Raw genomic sequence first — 20996 nt, forward strand, 5'->3', positions numbered from 1 at the left:
ACTTTTAGCTTAAATTATTACTATGTTTTGTTGGAGATTTTATATTTATTTTATTTTATTTTAATTAATACATGGACATTCTACAACCTCTCTCAGAAATTATATCCATCTTCACTTCCGGAGGCCTCTATCTGAAGGCTAACTTGAATCTTATTAGACATTAACTCATCAAATACCTATCTTGCTTTTGGCAGAATAAATCTTTTACTTTTTGAGCTTAGGCCTTAACAGAGCTTCTAGCCTCTGTTGCACAGCAGTTTACATTTTCTGTCCTTCACCTGACAAGTACAATTTTTGTCTCAAAGTATTGCTGGGTGCTTTGTATGTGGCAGCAGGAAACAAGCACTTGGACAAATGAAACTGCTTCAGCCCTGAAATTAGAAGAAACACTGTTAGCAGTTAAAAAAATGCCATCTCTTGGAGACTGGAGAGTGTCTCCTTATATTGTACACATTCCACTATATTCCATATAGTTTATGCTTTCCTTGCAAAATAATTTCTCAGTCTCACATTTGCATAATGCAAGCCATGACCTGCTGATCTGGTAACCCAATTCTGTAAGCTATTTTCGTTCAAAGGTCTTTTTTTTTTAAAAAAAAAAAAAAAGCAACCACAGAAACAGCACCAACAAAACTCCTCCCAACCTAACCAAACAACAACAATCTATTTTTTTAGCCTTTCCTTAGAGCATTCACCTCAGCAAGGTGTGAGCTTCAGAAGCTACAAAAAGACTAGGAAATGCCAACACTGAAAGGCAGCTGCAGTATTGCTATTCTTAAAATATTTATTATTATGAACACCAGTGCAAATAGCAAGTATAGTGACGGTATTCAGAAGAGTGATTTTATGGAAGTACTTTGGCTTTAGCAGTACAAGAGACCTTGTGGTAGTTATAGTAAGCAATGCAATTTCATATTAGTTCGTTTCAATGACATGGAATGACCTACCTTGTCAGCTTGCAGATAAAGATCAAATTTTAAGACCTTTAACATCCATTGTGAATAATTATCCATCCAGGTTGTCTTTTCTCCTTACCATACTAGGGCAGTGGATTTACCAGCACACCTAAACAACAGTAACAGAAATGGTTCTTTCCTGTTATTAGTAAAACATTCTATAATATAATTATTCCATGATCCTTTCTAGTCTGAAAGGCTTCAGCTGTGCCTGCAACAAAGGTAGACTGTCATATAGACTGTCATAGATGACACTGTTGGTCAGTCTCAAAATCTTTTCAAATCTTTCAGTTCCATCAATTGAAAGAAATATGCTATTTCCGCTGTACAGTGTGAGAAATGATATTATGACCAAAGCGTTCATGAAAACATGCGGTAACAAGTCTGGAGACCAAGCTGGATAAAATAAGAACAATTTAAATGGAATAATATGATTTATCAACTAAATATTTTCATCTGTAAAAGAAATTGGTTCTCTTCCCCCACGGTCAAGTCTAACCCTGAAGATCAGCAAATCTGAAAATGTGGGAGCAGAACAACAACCCAACAAAGAAAAAATAGTAAGAATGGAAAAGATAAGATACTATCCAAATTTTATTGTTAAAACATTTTTGCTTCTGAAAGTATTGTTAATTTGCATTATTTGCTCAGGTTTCATTTGTTAATTTTTAACTGGTATATCTGTGAAATCAGCTGTGTGATGTGCCAACCTGAATTACACCCTTTGTTGGGATACCTTTATGAATGTTTTGCAATGTCTCAAATCAAAGAAACATGTTTTTAGAGTTAAGCAGAGCTGATGACACTGAATATAATGCATTGTCAGTGCATTTTGATGATACTGAAATAGTTAATTGCAACCTTTTAATTAATGAGTTTTAAACAATGAAAAAAATAGAGCAGGATGTGGATTTAATATGATTTTAGTACTACTTCTTGCAGCAATTGCTTCTGGTTAAACAGTTGTTATTAATTATGCAAGCATTCATAAACCAAAGTTTTATATCCATCACACAGCAAGGCAGGTTTAGATTTACAGACACAAATCCAAGAGAGATGGTATAGTTCCAACCTGCAGTTGGCAAAAGCAGCACTTGGAATGAAACAGATCAGGAGGCTTGGAGGTTTTAGTGCCAGGGCATTTGTAAACCTGGAAGGTTCACCACACAGTTCATGTGAGTCACTGTTGATAGACTTAAGATCTCAAACTAATTTATGCCAGCTAAATGCCTGGCTTCTCTTATCATCAGTACATCTGCTTTCGCTTTTAATTAAATGGTGAAAGTAGACATTGGCACCTCTGCTGAAAGTGGTCCTACTAGAGAGACTGAAAGAACTACATGTCAGCTCTTAAGGAAAGTTACTGTGCACTGGTAGGGCTTCAGGTCCAGTGCTGAGCACATCTTGCAGACAGATGTGAAGTGGCAAGTGAGTGTGTTCTTAGGTAAGAGCTTTGAGAAGGACCAAAAATCTAGAAAGTACAAGTGAAAAGGCAAGACTGAATAACTGAAGATAATTAAAGTGGAGAAGACAGGACAGAGTTAAGAGTCTGCACACAAATAAATGGATTCCTAAATTCCATCTCCATGTGCTTGGTGGATAATGAGAGAAGTGATAGTAAAATAACTGACAGCAAGACAAACTCATACTGGACATTAGCAGAAGTTTTCTAATGCTAAGATTCATCATAGACTCATCTTCCTTTTTGGGAAGCTATGGTGCTCCTTTACTGAGGTTTAAGTACAGGCTGGGCTGGCATCAATCAGAACTGAGGTAGATATGTCAAGGCCTATGCTGTGGCAGTCCTAAATGACCACTTATACTCACAGCATCTTAAGCTTTTTAGGATACAGAAAGTGCTCTAAACTCCTGCTCTTCTAGAAGTGCTTGCAAGGATTGGCATTCAGTAATCCCAGGCTGCTCTGCACCCTAGGAAGAGACAGTGCTTCTGCTACCTCTGTCCTGCTGGGGCCACACACAGCTCCCTAATGAGTATGCTAAATCAAAGCACTTCCCTGCTCAGTGTGCTGCTGCTGCTGATCTGATACATGTGCCCAGTGTACGGCTCTGGATTGTATTATTGAAGCAAGGCTGTAGTACTGACCTTTTAAGCACTTACTTAAATCCTAACTGTCCTTAGACCTTACCCAACATGTGTGAATGAAAACTTAGAAATGTCAAAAGGTTATCTTTTCATTGGCTTCAGTAATGTCTTCCAAAAATTTGAAATATTTTCCAGCTGCGGGTGGGGTGAGAGTTGCCTCTCCTTACAGTGACATAAATCACAAGTGATGTCACGCAAAGATGTGGACCATGGCAAAGGTGCTGTAAGTGAATGAGCTTCTTTAGAACATGTTTACCACTGGTATGGGAATGGGACATTCAAGACCTTTTACAGTCCCCGTTCTGGTTGTCTTGAAAAGCTCCTTTCCTTTCCAGTTTACACTGAAGAAAGGAGCAGTGTGCCCTTCCAATATGCCACTTCAGAAATCAAAGTTCATATAGTGCTTCAGTGTGATTCTGGAAGCTGATTTATGTACTGTGTCTTGTGCCTATTTTAATACCAGCCTCTTCCTTACCCTGCCTTGAAACACTGAACCAAATTCCCATCCGAGCCACACTAAATTGGCAGTACCTTTTGCGCAGCTAAGTCTAAGGAGTAAGTGAAATTTAAAATGATGAAAGACAAATAAATAAGAAGGCCTCAAAATAAATAAATAAATAAATAAATAAAATCAGTATTTCAAATACAGATTTGAAGAAATTTCACTGATAATGTCAAGAATTCACTTGTATCTTTCTTTTTCTCTTAAAAGAATGCCTAACTTCATGCTGAGAGAACTCCTCACAGGAAAGATCCACCAGCCTTACACTGTTACTGGCTGAGTGATGCAGTGCTTTAGTTCACAGCAGCTGAACATCTCTGCCTTTGACAGCCTGATTTCAGCAGTCATTTTGTACAGGAAGTTTTAGAAAATCTTTTCAAAACACTGTAGAATAAGTAGGAGTATCCCATAGGTACACAGCTTGATTCTGGAAGGTAAATTACAAGCCCTGCAGCTGAAGTTTTCAAAATATGCTTTCAAAATAAAAAGTTCTCACTAAATGCCTCTTGAAAGAGTAAACAACCAAAGCTGCTTTGAGCTTTGCTTTGTGCTTCACTTGCAATAAGGTTATCTGACCCAACCTCACACTTCCCAGCCTCTAACTCTATAACAGGTCACCACAGCATAGTGTTACATGCTATAACCTTGCCCTGCCAGTCACGCTTAATGTGGTCACAGCTTGATTTCTTGTGGCGTGCTGGGATTCCTGGCCAAATTTCATTGCTAATAGGGGAAAAAGTCAGCCTGAAAAACAGTATTTCCAGTGCAAGTAAAGGAAGACAGAGCTGCTTTTCATGTTTGTATATACATACACACACACACACACACACACACACACGTGTGTGTGTGCATATTATTCTTGCAAGGTGAAGGCTCCTTTATATTGTATTTGAGACTTACAGTGTTCTGAGAGTAAAGCAACCATTCCCCTTGTCAGAGAGCTGCAACTCAGGCAGTTCAGTATGGGAGAGCCAAGTGAGCCATTTGAGACATGTGATCTTTCAGCTGCACAGCATCCCATTCATCATATGCTTCAGAAATGTAATGTGTAACGTAGGGAAAAGCAGAAGCTGCAAGAAAAAAATCAATTAGCATGAAAGCCCATATACAAAAAAACCTGAGTAAATCCACTGTATGTTGCCATTTGAAGTTCTTAAAGGTGTTCTCCTGCCTCCTTTAGGGTGATTACAGAACTAGAACATTCTTTATATTAGGATGAGAGGACAGGAGTCCTCTAGTCTCCTCAGAAGACAGCAATAATTTAGCAGGACACTGCCGGATTCAAAGTATACAAGGTAGCACTAAACAAAAAGTGTGCTTCATATCCTTTTCCCCACACCCTTGCCCCACCAAAAATCTCAGATATGACAAGCCTCAATCTTAGGAAAGAAGCTGCTATAGTTTGCAAATAGTTTCCATCCTGGAAGAAGACGCACTCAACAGAATTTAAACAATGCACATTGCAATCTCAGTTACTGTGGCATAAATTAGGATCAATTCCACTGAGGTCAGCACAGTTATGTCAGTATGAGATCCGAGGTCTGAAGCCAATTAAAACCAAAGGAGTTAATTCTCCTCTACTTTACCATAACTCAGAGCAGAATCTAGCCCCTAGCTTTCAGTTGAACTCAGTCCATGTGGTGGGCCAAATCTGGCTTTGAATTTCAAGAGAATAGATGTTGAGAAACCGATTTTATGGGAACTATTCCTAATTACAGTAGTGCAACTTTTGGCCCAGAGACTATTTAGTGTCCAGACACTGAGCAGCAGCCAGTAGTTGAGATGTCATCGTGCTTTGGCCAAGGTGGAGTGGAACATTTAGAGTGCAGCCTGAAAAAGCATTTCCTTGGGACTTGGTGTACTGCAGGTCAGGTCTATTTTTTATCATAATTATTTCTCACATGGATGAGAGCAGTAATTCCAGAAATACAGTGGACTTGTGGAATGCACGCATCTACCTAGTTCCTCTCCCACCCCCAGGAATACTTTTTGACTTGTTAACTACTGGAACTCTATCCTCACGTAATACAGAAAAAGTGTAACAGTGATACCAACAGTGATACCTTAGTAAAGTGCAAGCTGTGAATAGCCCGGGTAAAGCAGAGCAGCCTGAAAAGAGAAAATTGTTGGTATGCCAGCTGTTTACTTCCAATGCAGGTGAATAGCTTTAAGAAATATTTAAAAGAGTTGGAGTATACCCAACTTCAATCTTCATTAACAGGAAAAAGAAAGAAGAAAGGCAATAAATCAGAAGCGCAATAACTGCATATACTAACATTTGACAGACTCTTCCTTGAAAGCCTTCTCAAGTATCTCTATAGAATGAGTACTCCTCAAGTTTCCCTCTTGACTGAATACACATGAATTTCCACTGCACGCCTCCTAAAACAAGACCATATCTTTCCAGCTATGAGGAAGAAGTACCAGGAGACCTTGCCTTGTGTGTAAGAAATTTCAGTACTGCCCAGGTGTCACTAGCATTACTTAGCACATTTTTTGTCCTCCCCTCACTCCTTCCCCCCAGGGTTTTTTTTCTGGTTACTCAATTTAAGCAGCACTAAGGAAATTTGCGGGACTGCTCCTCAATGTTTATCAAGCTACACTTCTCAGACTACAACTTCATAATTTACAGCTATTGTTGTGAGTACATCTCAGCTCTTCAAATGTTCAAAAACAGCAACCACAAAATTAAGAAAACAAAGCTTTTCATTCTTTTCATCTATTCATTCTAGCTAACAGCTTCAGAAACACCAGAGCAAGGCATACCATTTACATTAACACTCAGGGAGGAAGAAGATTGACCTACTTGAAGGAGAGAAGAAAGCAGCACCAGCTGAAGAATCTGGGGACCGTCTGCCACCTCTTCTGCCAGATGGGTGAAAGGTGCGTCCTTCCTGCAGTGCCTCCACATTGCTGGGTGCTCGCCCTTACAGCAGTAATTATAAGGGAGAAATGTAGCTGTATACAATCAATTCCGTATTAAGCATCCTCTCCTGTTATTTAACGTTGAACTGATGCAGAGCTTAATGACTCACTACTTTCTGACAAATAATAAATATACCACACAGAGGCACTGGGACTCCTCCTGAATTTGAATGGAATTTAACAAGTAGATCCAGATGAAACAATGCAGAGAAAGAAAAATGAAATGTCAAAACACTTCATTTTAGTATTTTCAAAATGGAGCGTTTCATTCTAGAACTGCCAAAACACTTCCATTTCAAAACAAAGACTTTTAGCTGTCCATTTTAAATTTGGCCTAAATTTAAAAAGAAAAAAAGCTTTAAAATGTGTGAAATGGCCCAAGGCCAAAAATGAAGCCGTTCTTTGAAGCTGAACTAAATATTTTGGGTTGAACAAAAAAGATACTTTTCCTGATTATAATTATTTTTTGTTTTGCCAACAATTTTTTTTAAATCTAGATTTGACCAAAACCAAAATACAGTTCTCAAAAAAATAAGTAATTGTTAGAACAACTGACTGAAGTTTCACACATTATGAAGCTCCAGCTCTAGGTAGCCCAACCTGTCAGTACACGTCTTCGAGTTTAAACAGAGCAGTCAGGCCCACTGCTTTCCAAATGCTATTAGAGCTTATTAATTAGTTTTTAATTGGAAAAGCTGAAGTGATTTCTTTTTATAATGGTAAAATAAGAGAGGTTCCATCTGAAAAGTCCTACTCGGAAATACTTATCTAGGTGTGCAAATAGTAGGGTTAGGTGCTTCAGGACATCTCTCTGCTTTCTGTGGTGCTGCATTGGAATGAGAATCCTACCTCACCCGATCCTGGAGCCCTGGCTGCCCAAGCATCCACACTCCCCCAGCCTGCTTGTGCTTGGGCCCTAAGTAAGTCTTGCATGTGGAGAAGAGGGAGAAATCAGCTCACATCCAGATTCTGCTTCACAGCAGCACTGCTGCCACGTGCTTCAGCCACTTGGCCACATAAACTGCTGTCCCTACTTGAACGCAGTCCTATAAAGCAACAAAGATGTGGCACTTGTGAGTCTGGTAACAAAGAGCATGGAAATGAAGCACCAAACTGCCATCCTCCCAAGAGGTGCAGCAGCAGCACTCCACATCAGTACTTTCAGCCAGAAATATTTGGTTTGCAGGTGTTTGGCTTTCTGATGAATAGCCCTGATTTTCTACAGAAAGCAGATACTTTTTTTCTGGAAAAAAAATTCTCACAAAATCCAATTTTCCCTTTAAAGAACAGATGGCAATGGAAAATTTTTAACCTATAAGATGTAGCAACATGTGTGATTTTTCTTCTCCCCAAAAGTTCTTTTCTGCATATCTACTGACTTGCCTTGCTACAGAAAATTGCTCAAAATCTTGCTGGCTCTGAGCCTAAAACATTGCCCACTTTCTCAAGCTCTATCAACAGAAGATATTTCCTCACTGTTTCTCATTTTCTGAGCTCCTTACAGGAAGGACAACATACTGCTGTACTGCATGTCACTGGATATGATGGCCGTGGTCTCGTGCCAGCCAGCTGAAAAAGAAGGCTTCTCGTAAGGACCTGCAGAAACAAAGGACACCAAACAGGTCACCAGGAAAGAGCAGTTAAATCTGATACCTATCTGAGAGGCATAAAATCATCAGCAAAAGTTTAGTTACTAACAGACATGTGCAGGCTTCTGTTGTATATATATACTATATATTTCTTTAGCTTTTACCAATAAACGCCAGGAAGGCTTTTACTTACTTGCTTCCAAAAGAAAAAGCAAAGACAACTGCAAAACCAATTCATCTATGTCCTGAATTTGTTATGATTCAATCAGCAAAAGAAAGAAAATCCAGGGTCAGAGATCACCCCCTCCCTGCTTCTATCACAACGGGTTACCATCCTTAATTTTACCCAACTGTGTCATATTGTGACCAAATATTGGAGGCTTGATCCTTAACTTTGAAGTTTTTCTCTTTTGTGGAACTAAGCCAGAACCACAAAATTTTTGAAAACGCAGTGCTTGACTGAATTGAATGCTGTTTCCTCTGTGAAACTAAAACTAAACAGAATGCTTCTACCCTTCCAAAGGGATGTGTTTTAAATTGTCTTTGACTCTCTTTCTTTGTATTTATATTGGTTCTGGTTGTTTGATTAAAACTGTAGGACACCCAATTCAAAAGAGTATTTCTGAAAGACAAATAAGGAATATTTGATAATTTTTCTTCAGATATCTCCTGTCGTTTTGTATAAATGCTTTCCAGTTTTGGCTTGACATTCTTACACACTTCAAAAATATCTGAAAGTTAATTCAAGTAATCCTTTACTTTGGCCCTGCTTTGTAGTATTTCAATGTGTCAGTATTAATTGAATTTAAGTATTCTCTTTAGGAATACTTTATATATAAAATAGAGATTTTGGAGTTCAAAATCAAGTATACATATGCACATGTATAAATACGTGTATGCATTTATACATGTAGCCTTCAGCAACTATATATAAAATTGCAATGTGTTCAACTAGCCAAATACAATAAACAAGTCATTCATTATTTTAAAATCCTATTGACCTTAGCAATAACTTTTCCTGAAAAAAGAATGCAGACTCTAGCCGCAGCAGAACTTAGTGAAGTTTAACAAAATATTTTAATAGAGCTATGACTAATTCAGGAGAACTTCACACAGGGAGGTTTCAGTGGCTTATATGGAGGAAGGGAGATTTCATATCAATAAATATGGTGGCATCTGCCAGACAAAATGTTTTAATAATCCTCTGGGTGTGACTTCCCTCCCACTAATGTGTTGGACAGTTTAGATTAACACCATATGCCTGTTAATAGAATGAGTTGGAAACCAGTGTAAATACTGAGAGTTCATTTTACAGCACTGTTTTCCCGGCATTCCCAGTATCCCCATGCTAAGAATCATTGATGGTATGGATAGAATGATGAAAGAGGAGGAAAAGCCACAGGGACAGGTGGAAGCATGGAGCCAACAGAACCAGGAAGAGGAGGAGGGAAAATAAAGGGAAGGAGAGAGTTAGTGGGAAATTATGGGGACTGAGGGACATGTTAAGTTTTTGGTAGAATAAGTATGCAAGGGGTATTGCCCTGCATGACTGAGGATATGGTGGTTTTCAAAAGTGATGGCAGTAAGCCAGAAAGGGGAATGGTTCTTGTAGAAACGTGGTAAAGAGGACAGGTAAGATGAATTATCTCTGCATCTAGAGATACACAGGTAATGACATTCACCATCACAGGTAATGACATCACCTCCAGGAGGGAGAGCTGGTGTGAAAGAAGAATCAGGCAAGAAGAAGCGCCATGAAGCTGCCAATGCCAAAATTACACAGTGATGTAGCAAGGCAGTGACGTTACAAATTTACATAATCAAGTCATGTCTTGGCTGCAAGATTTCCAAAGGCAACTTACTCTTATTTCGATTGCCAGGTTCCTGATCCCTGCTGGGCTGTTTCTGTAGTGTAAGGTAAGGAAAACACCTCAAACTGCGTGCTCCTCTTTTCTATCCTCAGAGCATAGAGGCTTGCCTGACAACAAAAACAGCATCCATAAAAATGATTCATAATCAATATTTCAAGAAAGAATAAGAGACCTTCACTATAATACATAAACTAATTTGGAATAGGTAAGAAGAAATAATGTTTGATTCTAAATTTTAATCGGTTTTCTTTGTATTACTCTTGTTTACAAGGTAAACTCTGCTCTTGCTCTGCAAGTCTTCAATGACTGTATAAAAAATGAAGGGAAGCATTAAATGCTGGTCAGGCAGAGGACTCCGGGCTGGTGGTTCCTAGACAAAGAAAATAAGTAAAATCATAATCTGTATCTCTTTGTTTAGAAGGTGCAGAGGTAATGTTTCCAATAAATATTCGTATCCTACGGTCCTAACGAATGACTTTGGTCCCAGTGACTGTCAGGCATGAAACACAGTTTGTCCCCAAAACAATGTTATATATATTTTAAAAGTGCAGAGACATTTACACACAGAATGCAAAAAAAGAACTGTACTTCAATAGTAAAAAAATTAGAGAATATAACAGATCTTTTTCAAAGGAGTGGTTCCATTTACGTCAATGGAATAATTAGCTGTGATAAGAGTTTAGAGGATCAAGCCTGTGTAGCAACCATCTGTGCTCCTTAGGTTTTATCCTCAGATAACATTATTCTCTTGCAACCAAAAGAAAATGCCATGCTGACAGGTAACCCAACCTATTTCCAAACAGCATGTCAAGTCACTGACTGCTTGAGTGCGACATTTGACTGCAGTTGCTTTCACACTTTGATTTATTCTGCTACTCTCATCAGTGCCCTGCTTCCCCTGTGCAAATTCCTGCAGACACATTAGCATGGAGACTGTCACACTGCTTGTCTACTTGGCACAACTGAGCTCTCAGCTATTCAGCCACCACCCTGAGATTGACCCCAACCAAGGTGGCAGCTCTACATGCTACCTTCTACATTCAAAAATGTGACAATTCAGCCCTTATCCACTGTTGCAGCTACCACAGCAGACACTAAAAACCTGCTGATTGTTACTGTGAAAATATCTCTTTATTAAGACAATATATTGAATCTTTGAATATTTAAAAGTTATGCAAAATAACCTTCACTACAATATAATATTACTATTATTAATACATTTTAAAAATGAATAAAGTCACTAACTTTCCCTAACAGATGTTCAAAGAGACACTAAGACCAGACTACAGGGTCTGGCATGGCCCGGTAGTCACACAAGTTAGTGTCTTTCTTAGGCAACATTCTGAACATACAATAGCAGTAAACCAGTTTCACTCTAGGACTTAAAGGTGTAAGGCTATACTTTGTTTCTGATCAAAATACTGCAAAGTCCCAACGTAGCTGTGCAATTCTGTCTGGAAGAATGTGTCAAGCTTTTTTAAATTTTATTTTTTTTACTTGTTTAACTTGCAAATCAGAGAAGTCTTTTACTGACAATCGAAGAGAAAACCCCTCCTTTTGCATTGAGCAGAACAGAGGGAAGATGAGAAAGCCTATCAGCAAATTCTGCCAAAACATACTTGAGGTCAGCATCTTACCATGCGGCTTGTTACCTGTACCTGCTAAAGACAGGTTTCCTCAAGAATTTCTGCAGAGATTTAGATTTATAGACAATGGTATCAAAAGAAAGGGCTAAGAAATATGACGCCAATGAATGGAAAGGGGCTTTGGTCTTTCTGTATTTGTCTTCCCAAGGCCTCATCTCACGTCTGATGAGGTGGGAGAGGACTTCAGAATAATCAGTTGATTCTTCTCAGTCAGAGCAAGAGCTTCCTTCCCAGCTGAGTGCCCCATGCACCTGGTTATGGGCTGTCCTGGACTGACAGACAGGCTCTTTTCCTGTCAAGGGTGTTTTAACCTGATCTGAATTGCTAAAGAGTCACTGACCCAGATAAAGAAATGCTGCCAACCTGTTTTTGCTGGCTAAGGCACTCTCTGGCATCCGTGAAACTGTGATTCAAATATCCATTCCACAGTGAAGTGGAGAACATCTTAGGCACAGAAAGTGAGAGAGGCAAAGCAGCAAGGAACTGACTCCTGCCTCTCAGGAGCTTCTGCTTGAGTCAGGGTAACTTAGGAATGTGTTAGCTGATGGTCAGCTTTAAGGACTGATCCAAAAGGACCACAAGAAAACAATACAACAGTTTTTTATTTGTGCAGGTGTACTCTGAATCCTCAGCAGTGTCATGTTGTCATGAATCTTCATCTCCTGCAGGAGGATTCCTGCCACTTCCCAGTCGTTCTGCTTCCTAAGATGACTACAGAAAAAGTTCACCAAGGAGGGGAATTGACCAACATGAGTCTAAAGGGAAAACACACTATCATCCAGTGCAAGTCTGCACAGTCAACAACTCCAGCCAGCAAGTCTACCAAGTTTGGGAAGAAATACAGTGATTAGTTTCTGGATTATTTTCAGTGTTACTGTAACATTAGCACAATATTTCAATGATCTCAAGTAGCTTCTGATTAGCATAAATAAAAGGTTATCACAGAAGAATGTTGCTGTAAATCTTTACAAGTCAGCATTACAACATTCTTCCCATTGCCTTTTATGGGCAGTATGATGCAGCATAGGGTGTGCTGTTGAAATGAGATAATTCAAAGGCTGCGTATGTGCACTATGACTGAGCTTGCACTACCATGTCCCTTTAGTACTCACAAAGGAAATAAAACACTAGGAAATAATAACTTTGATTTTCAGAGCAAGAAAGGTAGCAGGAAACCATGAAGTTTTGCTAGAATTGGGTAAGTCGGACCTAGAGCTGTGTAAAATTCACAGCCCTCGCTTGTCTATGCTTTAGGAAGTGTTGTCAATAGGATGGTTTGCTTTGCCTGATTTGCTACCAACAGATTTCAGATCTAAGTTTGCCAGAAAATCAGAGCTAATGCTGAAACTTAGGAAAACTTTGCCATGTCTTTTCCCTAGCACACTGTCATTACACAGTTAATTTCCTGCTGTTTCTGACAACATAGAACAGCAGAAGAGCAAAAAAGCAAAAAGACCTAGCACTAACTTAATATGACCTGCTGCCACAGTATTTCCAAGGTCATTTACCTGTGCTGGAGTGCATTGACAAGATTTCTCTGGTTCTGAGAAGATGAAAGACTTGGATGGTTGGTGGGACCTTGAAAACTGCGGATCTATGCCCAGCAGCTGTAATTTCTACTTTGTAAATGCACTCCTCTAATCTACGCAACAGTATGCCACAGTAATCATCTCAAGTTAGATGGGATAGAATTACCTGTACGCTGTAACAGAAGTTGCAATACTGTCTGTTTTACTTAAAGGGTTCTTTGTTGTAGAAACTCATGTAAGTGTTTAAACCAGAGTGATGCTAGATCACATTGTGTCTGAATCTGGTGGAATTACCATGAGCTGCCCTCTCACTCCCTTGAACTATTTTAACAGAGTTCCTTTTGGCTTCTGTGTCTAGAAAATGTTTTCTCAAGAACTTCTGTTCTGGCCCTGCAGGTCAGGAGTGTGACTGGAGACTGTCACAAGTGAAATATGACGACTGGTGTGATGTAGTGTTCTGATGTGTCAGGTAGGTTCAGCATGTCTCCTAGCTCCAATATTAAGGAAAAAAAAAAAAAAAAAAAGCAGAGGTTATTCTTCCTTTCATCTATGAAAGGAATATTTATTTAATGTCAGCTCCGTTCCTGACTTGTACAGGCAATATTCTCTCTCCTTCATAATTGATCTGGTTATTAAATTTTAAGCAGTAGCTACTGAAAGACCACAGAAGCTATCTTGGAAAGCATGCTTGAAAAGCATGTACTACCCTAGAGTAGTACAGAATGAACAAATATATGGAAATTTCACTGTTCTAATATGCTAAAACACAAGAAAGTATGCACACCGAGGCCTAAATTCCCATCATCTTTCTCATACAAGAATCATCATTGGACCAACGTCTTTGATCCTATCTTAAATATCTTACTCATAGCTGCAGTCTAAGCACTATGCAGCTCACAATTTAATCACTGCAGCTTTCAGAAGGAACCTTTGTCTTTCAACATCTGAGTGTTTAGTTGGCAAAGAAATGATCAGAAATTTAGACATGAGCTAGGAGACATCAGAAAGGAAGATGGATCCCTCCAAGCACACAGTAAACACTTGGTGAATGAAAAGACACATGACACAAATTTTGTTAAGGAATTTACAGCAAGTGACCTGCCCTATTTCACAGTGGTAGCAACTATATTATTCACTGCACATAATGAATTTGTCGGTTATGCTAATCTGAAGAGGGAAGCGATCAATTGCATATGTTCAGACCATCTCTCCCATTGATTTTGTAATTAAAGATGAATGTACATTTTAGGAGGGAAAGATTGCTGAGGAGGGAACTTCATGTGGAGAATAAAAATGTTACAGTAGCCTAATCAATTAGATATAGTTGACAAATGGGTGCAGGATAACAATACAAAGTGCTGTGCTTTAGTGGTGGTCAGAGTCAGAGAGAAGATGTCACATCATATCTGTATTAATCTTTCCACAGGTTATGTGTGAACCATTGAATCAGCAGGACCATGAGAAAACTGTTTGGTATTTCAAAATCATGCATCTTTGATGCTAACTTGAAACCTATTTGCTTTGTTCACTGATAAAAACATTCATAATAACTCACTAGATGCCAAGGAGATCATTCGTCATTATATGCCTGGTAACAGGATTGAAAGCCTCATAGAGCAGCATTTTAAAGAACAAATAGCACCTTTTGCAAATAAACTTAGGCAATCTTAAGTGTCAATAGAAGAGGGTAAACCTTTGGAAACAGGTAGTAATACATCATCTTTTTAGGTGCAGCCTGTGTAGAGGTTTATCTTTCATCCCCATGACAGGCCTTTCAGCCTCTCAGTACAGCAACAGCTGCCATGGGGCAAGGTGACAATACATATAACCATCTTCAGTTCTCGCCTTCAGCTGCACAGTGACATTTGGATGAACAATGTATGCAGCAAGCTCTAACATTTCTTATGAAGCGAATCTAGAAGCCCGCTGCAAAAATGCAGCATTCAATTCCTCAAGTCTGACCCACAAAAATGACTGCTTCTATTCATAAGCTTTCCACCAACTTGACTGTAATTATACATGAGAATGACAGTAACAGGGTCATGCCTAGGAACATTTTCACAGCTAGCCATAACAGACAGCAAACAACACTGTTTCACTTCATCAGGAGTGTTCCCTTAACTTTGGGCGGGCTGAAGGACCTATGGATTTGTGTGCAGATGTTTATAAATGCATAGCATGTAGAATTTTCATTTTATTCCCTCTTGTTTCCTTCCTGGAAATTCAAAGCAAAACAAGATTTTTAGAGTGACTTCAAAATGTGTAGGTGGGAGATCTGTCAGTTCTTAATTAAAGGATGGCAAATGCTAAATTCTTACAATAAACAATTCTTTTTCTCTAATGGTTCAACTCAATGAGTTGTGAGACAAGACATCAAAAGCAGACATGTCTTTCTACCTAGGCAAGATTGACGTACTGAAGGGACTCTTGCCTCAGTGCAAATGAAAATCAAACTCACACTGTGAAGTCTAGAAATCATTTCTTTCAGTTTATATCAGGATTAACTTGCCTGATATCTGTAATATCTTAAAAATATCAGTTCTGCTGTAACCCACAGAGCCCTTAAAAAAAAATTAAAATGCTAATTTAAAAATGAAGGATCTGCATAATCATCTTCTACCACTGCCCCTGTTCCCCTTTTTTAACTACAAATAAACGTGGAAAGGATAGATCTCTTTTTTAATGGTTTTGTTGTTGTTCATGACAGTTACAGCCTAGGCACCCATACCATGTGTCTCTGCCACGCATGGAAAGCAAAGCAATTACATGTACGATACCATCTATGCTTTGCAGACCACACAAACATGCTCATCATGGATGTCCTGCAGGGAAACCACAAACACTGGAAATACTTCATAGTAGATCAGACCTGTGGAAAACCCAGTGGTCTTTCTCCAGTTACTTAGTTTTGCTTTATATGCTTTTCAGGCATGCAAAGCAATGCTGCCTGCCTGTAAGGTGCTATTTACTCTCACTTTGGTCCAAAGAGCTCTGTACAACTTAAAATAAAGACTATGAACAACTGCAGGCACCATATAAAAATCTGGGTTTCATTAACTCGAAATGTTGGGCACGTTGATGATATTTCCTAAGAGGAATCAGTGTTCCTTAAAATAACAAGTCCGCTGACCTTAATGGAAATCAAGAGTAAGTAATCTCAGAACAGTAAAGATAAAATGGTCAGAATCATTATTCATTTAAGTATTTAAGAGTAGAAACAATGTTGAGTGGGTTATCCTATGTGCAAAAAGCAAAGAAAATCCGCTATATTCACCTGAGGGCTTGCATTAAGCTGCATACTTGTGGACAGGAGCTCAATGGGAACAAAACAAAAACATTTTCTGGTCTCCACAATACTAAATCTGTAATATCCCACTGGTTTCATTGCAAGCAGATAGTCTGGGGAATGTGGATTTTCCTTCTTTGAAATTTGTCTTTCTGGAAGGATTTTGTTAGCATACTGAATACACCTGTTTCCTGGCATGTGCTGCAGGCTGAGTTGGTAGACTGCATTAGAGAAAGGAAAGAGAAAAAGAAATCCTAAATGTCATACTAAAGTTTGGAGGCTTAGAAAGCAGGAGACAGACCATTATGGAGTCACACACTATAAAAATCCTTACCTGTTACTCAGAAATATGCAGAAAATAAATGCAAGACAGCTACTCTTTATAATACGTATACATTTGTCCTGTGAAGCAGCATAACAGCTACAGGCCCAACTTATTCTCATAAGGCAGACTAATATCCAAATTAAACTTTGTATGGAAAGAAACAATAAAACAGGCAAATAAATACCACTAGAAGAAAGACAGCACTGCAATTAGTGGTGCTTCTGCTCACGTGGGAATGTGGGCATACGTGGAAGGAGTTGTTTGCTATTTTTTTTTACAGCTTTACCCGTTCAGCCATTTCAAAACTCCCATAAAATTACGGTGCCAGCCTCAGTCATATCTCCATGTAAGCCTTTGTTACAAATCCATAGGAGCTCTATGCTATTTAAGTTTCCTTAACAATATGTTTAACTTAGGTAAATCCATTCTTGACTTCCAAATTAAACTGAATAGTGAGGCGTGCAGGAGTTTCAACTTTGACTACAGCTTCTTTAAAGCTTGCAGTGCAGTGCCTGACGTTAATTCTCCAGTGGGTCCCTGAACTTAAGAAAAGGAAATGAACACATCTCAGAGAAGGGGTAAAAGTCAGAGCCGAGGCAACTACTTCAGGTAATATTACACAGGGGGAAAAAAAATCCTGTTGAAGGTGGTTATCATGTTTCCTGTGCTTTTCTTTAAGTGTAGCCAAGTGAAGTAACCGCTCTTTTAAACAATTATCCGAACAAACAAAAGAACAATAGATTAGGCCTTGTAAAGATCATTTAGCCTTTCCCTGGCACATAAAATACAGATGTCAAATATCATCAAGACATTTTATTCTGTTATTTTATTTTTGTTTTTGAGATACTCTGCTTTTCAAGACTGGGCACTTCTCCAAAATCCACACTCAAGCCTGTGGCTTGAATAATTTTGTGAATTGCTACAGCCCATTTTATTCATAAGGTTAGAGCAGATGATTATAGTCATCTCTTCTGATCTTAAAATGTAAAAAAAATTCTATACTAGCCAAAAAAATTATGATGTCTCAAGTGGTAGAATTTTTTAAAATAAAAATTCTCAGCAGTCTGTAATTTTCCTAACATGTCACTGACAGTCAAAACCTAATGGAAGTTCCCTCTTTCTCTTCTTAAAGAACACCTCCTCTAATAATGTATTTTGTATCAAGGCAGACGTATTTTCCCTCAGGACAGAGAGTTTCCAGCTGGGGTGCGATGAGTCACACAGCTTTTCTTTCTTTTGTATAATTCAATTATTTTAGGAGACTTTTTTCTTCAGTTGGGTGAGTTTTTGACATATTTTCACTTCTATCTTCAAGATGTAAGCAATCACACTTAAAAATTCAAATCACTTCATTTGTTGGTTGTTATTTTTATAATTCAGTGCCCCTTTTTATTTGCCATTATTCAACACTCTACCACTTATGAGAGCACTTCTTATAAACTTTTCCTTGTTTCTGTCCATGGATCTTTGCACGTCTAACATAACCAATACTTCTTAAGTTGGTATTTTAAACCACTAAAAACGCAGAAGGTAACAAACATGAATTGCATATTGTCTGGTACAAAAAAAAACCTTCTGGAGTGATGTAATGATCTAAGGGAACATAATCTTGGTGATTCTATGATTCTACGGTCATGGAACAAAATGGCGTACAATGGAGAGTTAACATTCTGGATTCTAAAAAAGCAGTTTAAAAAAAATCTCATTCTTCTTAAAACATACCATGAGGGGAAAACAGACAAACAAACAGCAACACCACACCTGTACGTGTAGTAAAATAAGAAAAGATTTAATTCTGGATAATCTAAATCCTCATTTTGCAGCTAAATGGTTTAATTACAAAACAGTTCTTCCATGACACACCTTTGTGAAATGAGGTAATTTGGCTAAAATATTGGTGGAGCTGAAAAAACTAAGAAGAGAAGGCTGCTTCCACAAAGAAAAAGGACAGTTATGTACATACATACGTACAGAAAAGCCAAAGCCATGCGAAAAACAGTCTGCCTGATACCCGCCAGAATACAAGCTGATTATTTTCTTGCATTTCTTTTCTAGGGAAAATTGAAACATTTTGAAATTTTATTTCATTTTGGGACATAATTCCTTCCAATTGGGCCACAAATTTCAAAGCTTCCTTCAGCGTGGAAACTAAAGAAATCCATATTAAGTAATAATAAAACAAGTTTTGAAATCAACACAGTATAATTAAAGTGGAAACATTACATTTTGAACCTACTGATGTCAAAATACTAAATCCTTTTTTATGTTTGTCAAAATCCGTGCATTACAGTAAAACCTTGATGGGTGGATATATAATTATTCAGTATAAATGGATACAGGCGATATATTTGCAGATGTAATTGAAAGCTACACAATTTTTAAACGGATTTACTTGGAAGGTGATGTTTACAGATCACACACTAGATCTTCTGAAGAATCATATTTTAAGAGGGAAATGTTGTGACTAAAACTACCATTTTAAGCATTGCACAGGAGAAACCAAGGTGCCGGGGATCAAGCTTTGGCAGTACAAACTTACCCTTCCCACTATCTAGATCACCAGTTTGGGAATTTGGAAGCAAGTGGACGTATCTGTTCTTGTATTATCTCTCTAGATAAACTGGGAAGGATTAAAAAAGAGCGAAGAAACAAACTCTAATAATAAAACATCACTGAGCCACTCACTAGGACAAGGGAACTCATGGGTCCAAGCAGCTGAGCTAGCAATAATGAGTTTTAATTTGCAACTAACGTACAGCTGCAAGGGAGACACAAAGAAATTGTGTCTGGACAGTTTTCTCCAATTGACAATAGTAATGATGCTCCCATAATTGCCAGCACATTTCCTGGACTAGCACTGTAGTTTACATGCTGTCATTTCTATAGTTTTGTGCCTTAAAGTGTAAGTTTTGTAAAGTAAAACTTCATTCTGCCACAGAAGTACATGGCTGTAAATTAGGAAGCCACCAACAAGCAATCAGAGCTGATCGTGCTACAGCCTTTGTAACTTACCTTGCAACATCATTTGTGCAGAAGCTAGATTTCTATTCTTCTTCTGTCTGTTTAGGAGCTACAATAAACAAGTACGCAATGAAAAAAATACTGTCTCAATTTCTGATGGCTTTTCCTCCTGTACAATATAAAATATTTCCCGATTTGTTCTGAGATATTTGAGACTTTAAGTCTCACAGGTCTGTCAGCTGTTACACCTGTTTGCTGCAGGTTTACCTAGTGCTGCAGAGCTGTTTCATCCTTAGGACAAACTTTAAAATTGTTCTTTATTTGGCATGGCGGGTTCAGTGAGTTGGACCAGATGATCATCTGTTGATTGGCCAGCAGATATATCTCATAGTATCCAAGAATGGGAAAGAAATAGAACCCCTTAGCACAAGACTTCATCAAAAGCCTTTTATAAATACATGTATAGCAGCTAGCTCATCCACTTCCTTACAGACCTCCTCAAAGATTATGGTTTATATTCCAGTCAGTAATAGCAGGAACTGTTTTCATTCAGAATTTCATTTCACTTCTAGTGAACGTAATGAGACAACTGTTAATGGATCACAACCAGCCTAACTGTAAGTGGAAACATAGAATCATAGAATGGCCTGGGTTGGAAGGGACCTCAAGGATCATCAAGTTCCAGCCTCCCTTGTGCCCATATCAGTCAAGACAAGACTGGGCTATGGATGTACCATTTGCTTATGGGTTTCTGCTGAATCTGATTTGCTCCCTAGGAATCTGCAGGCATGGTCGCAGGATCTCTGAAACAGCTTGCTGTGGGAGAGAGTAACTACCGTTGAAAAGTAGAGTGCTCAAAGGGGCCTAAAGAGGGTCAGAAGCTCAGTAAGCCCTAAGTTCCTTAGATTCCCTGGGCATCTCAACCAGATTAGTTATGGATAGGATAGGCTAAACTGGGATCACACTCTGCCATATGCAGGACTGGGATAGTGCTGGATTTATTTCCCATTCTTTTTTTTTCAGGTAGAGGCTGCATCCTGCTTCTCAAAACAAGCACAACAGCAAGGGCAATAATGACCAATCAATCTGTTGTTATTCATTCCTTTGCCACAGTCCTCTCTGTAAACATGGAGTCTGACAGAGAAGAAAAGGTAATCTACAGACAACATAATTAAAAGAGCTTCTGATCAAAATTGGGCGTTACTATGTATACCCTTCTCTATTACCAAAGAGAGAAAAGGCTTTTCTAGCCCCCATCTAACTCCAGCCATTCAATTATCCATATGTTACTTTATAATAATA

The 20996-nt window shown here is 38.5% G+C and overlaps 1 long non-coding RNA gene across 13 annotated transcripts in view; it reads left to right on the plus strand.

Moving 5' to 3' along the window:
• The window catches only part of LOC110397952, a 152759-nt gene that overhangs the window by 105263 nt on the left and 26500 nt on the right, over window positions 1-20996 (plus strand). For all 13 annotated transcript variants that reach the window (XR_002438105.1, XR_002438104.1, XR_002438107.1 and 10 more), the window contains 3 exons: window positions 6295-6445; window positions 7992-13591; window positions 14549-20845. This is a non-coding gene — a long non-coding RNA (uncharacterized LOC110397952). The remainder of the gene's footprint in view (window positions 1-6294; window positions 6446-7991; window positions 13592-14548; window positions 20846-20996) is intronic.

Source organism: Numida meleagris, chromosome 4, assembly GCF_002078875.1.
Source record: "Numida meleagris isolate 19003 breed g44 Domestic line chromosome 4, NumMel1.0, whole genome shotgun sequence".
Classification (NCBI taxonomy): Eukaryota; Metazoa; Chordata; class Aves; order Galliformes; family Numididae; genus Numida; species Numida meleagris.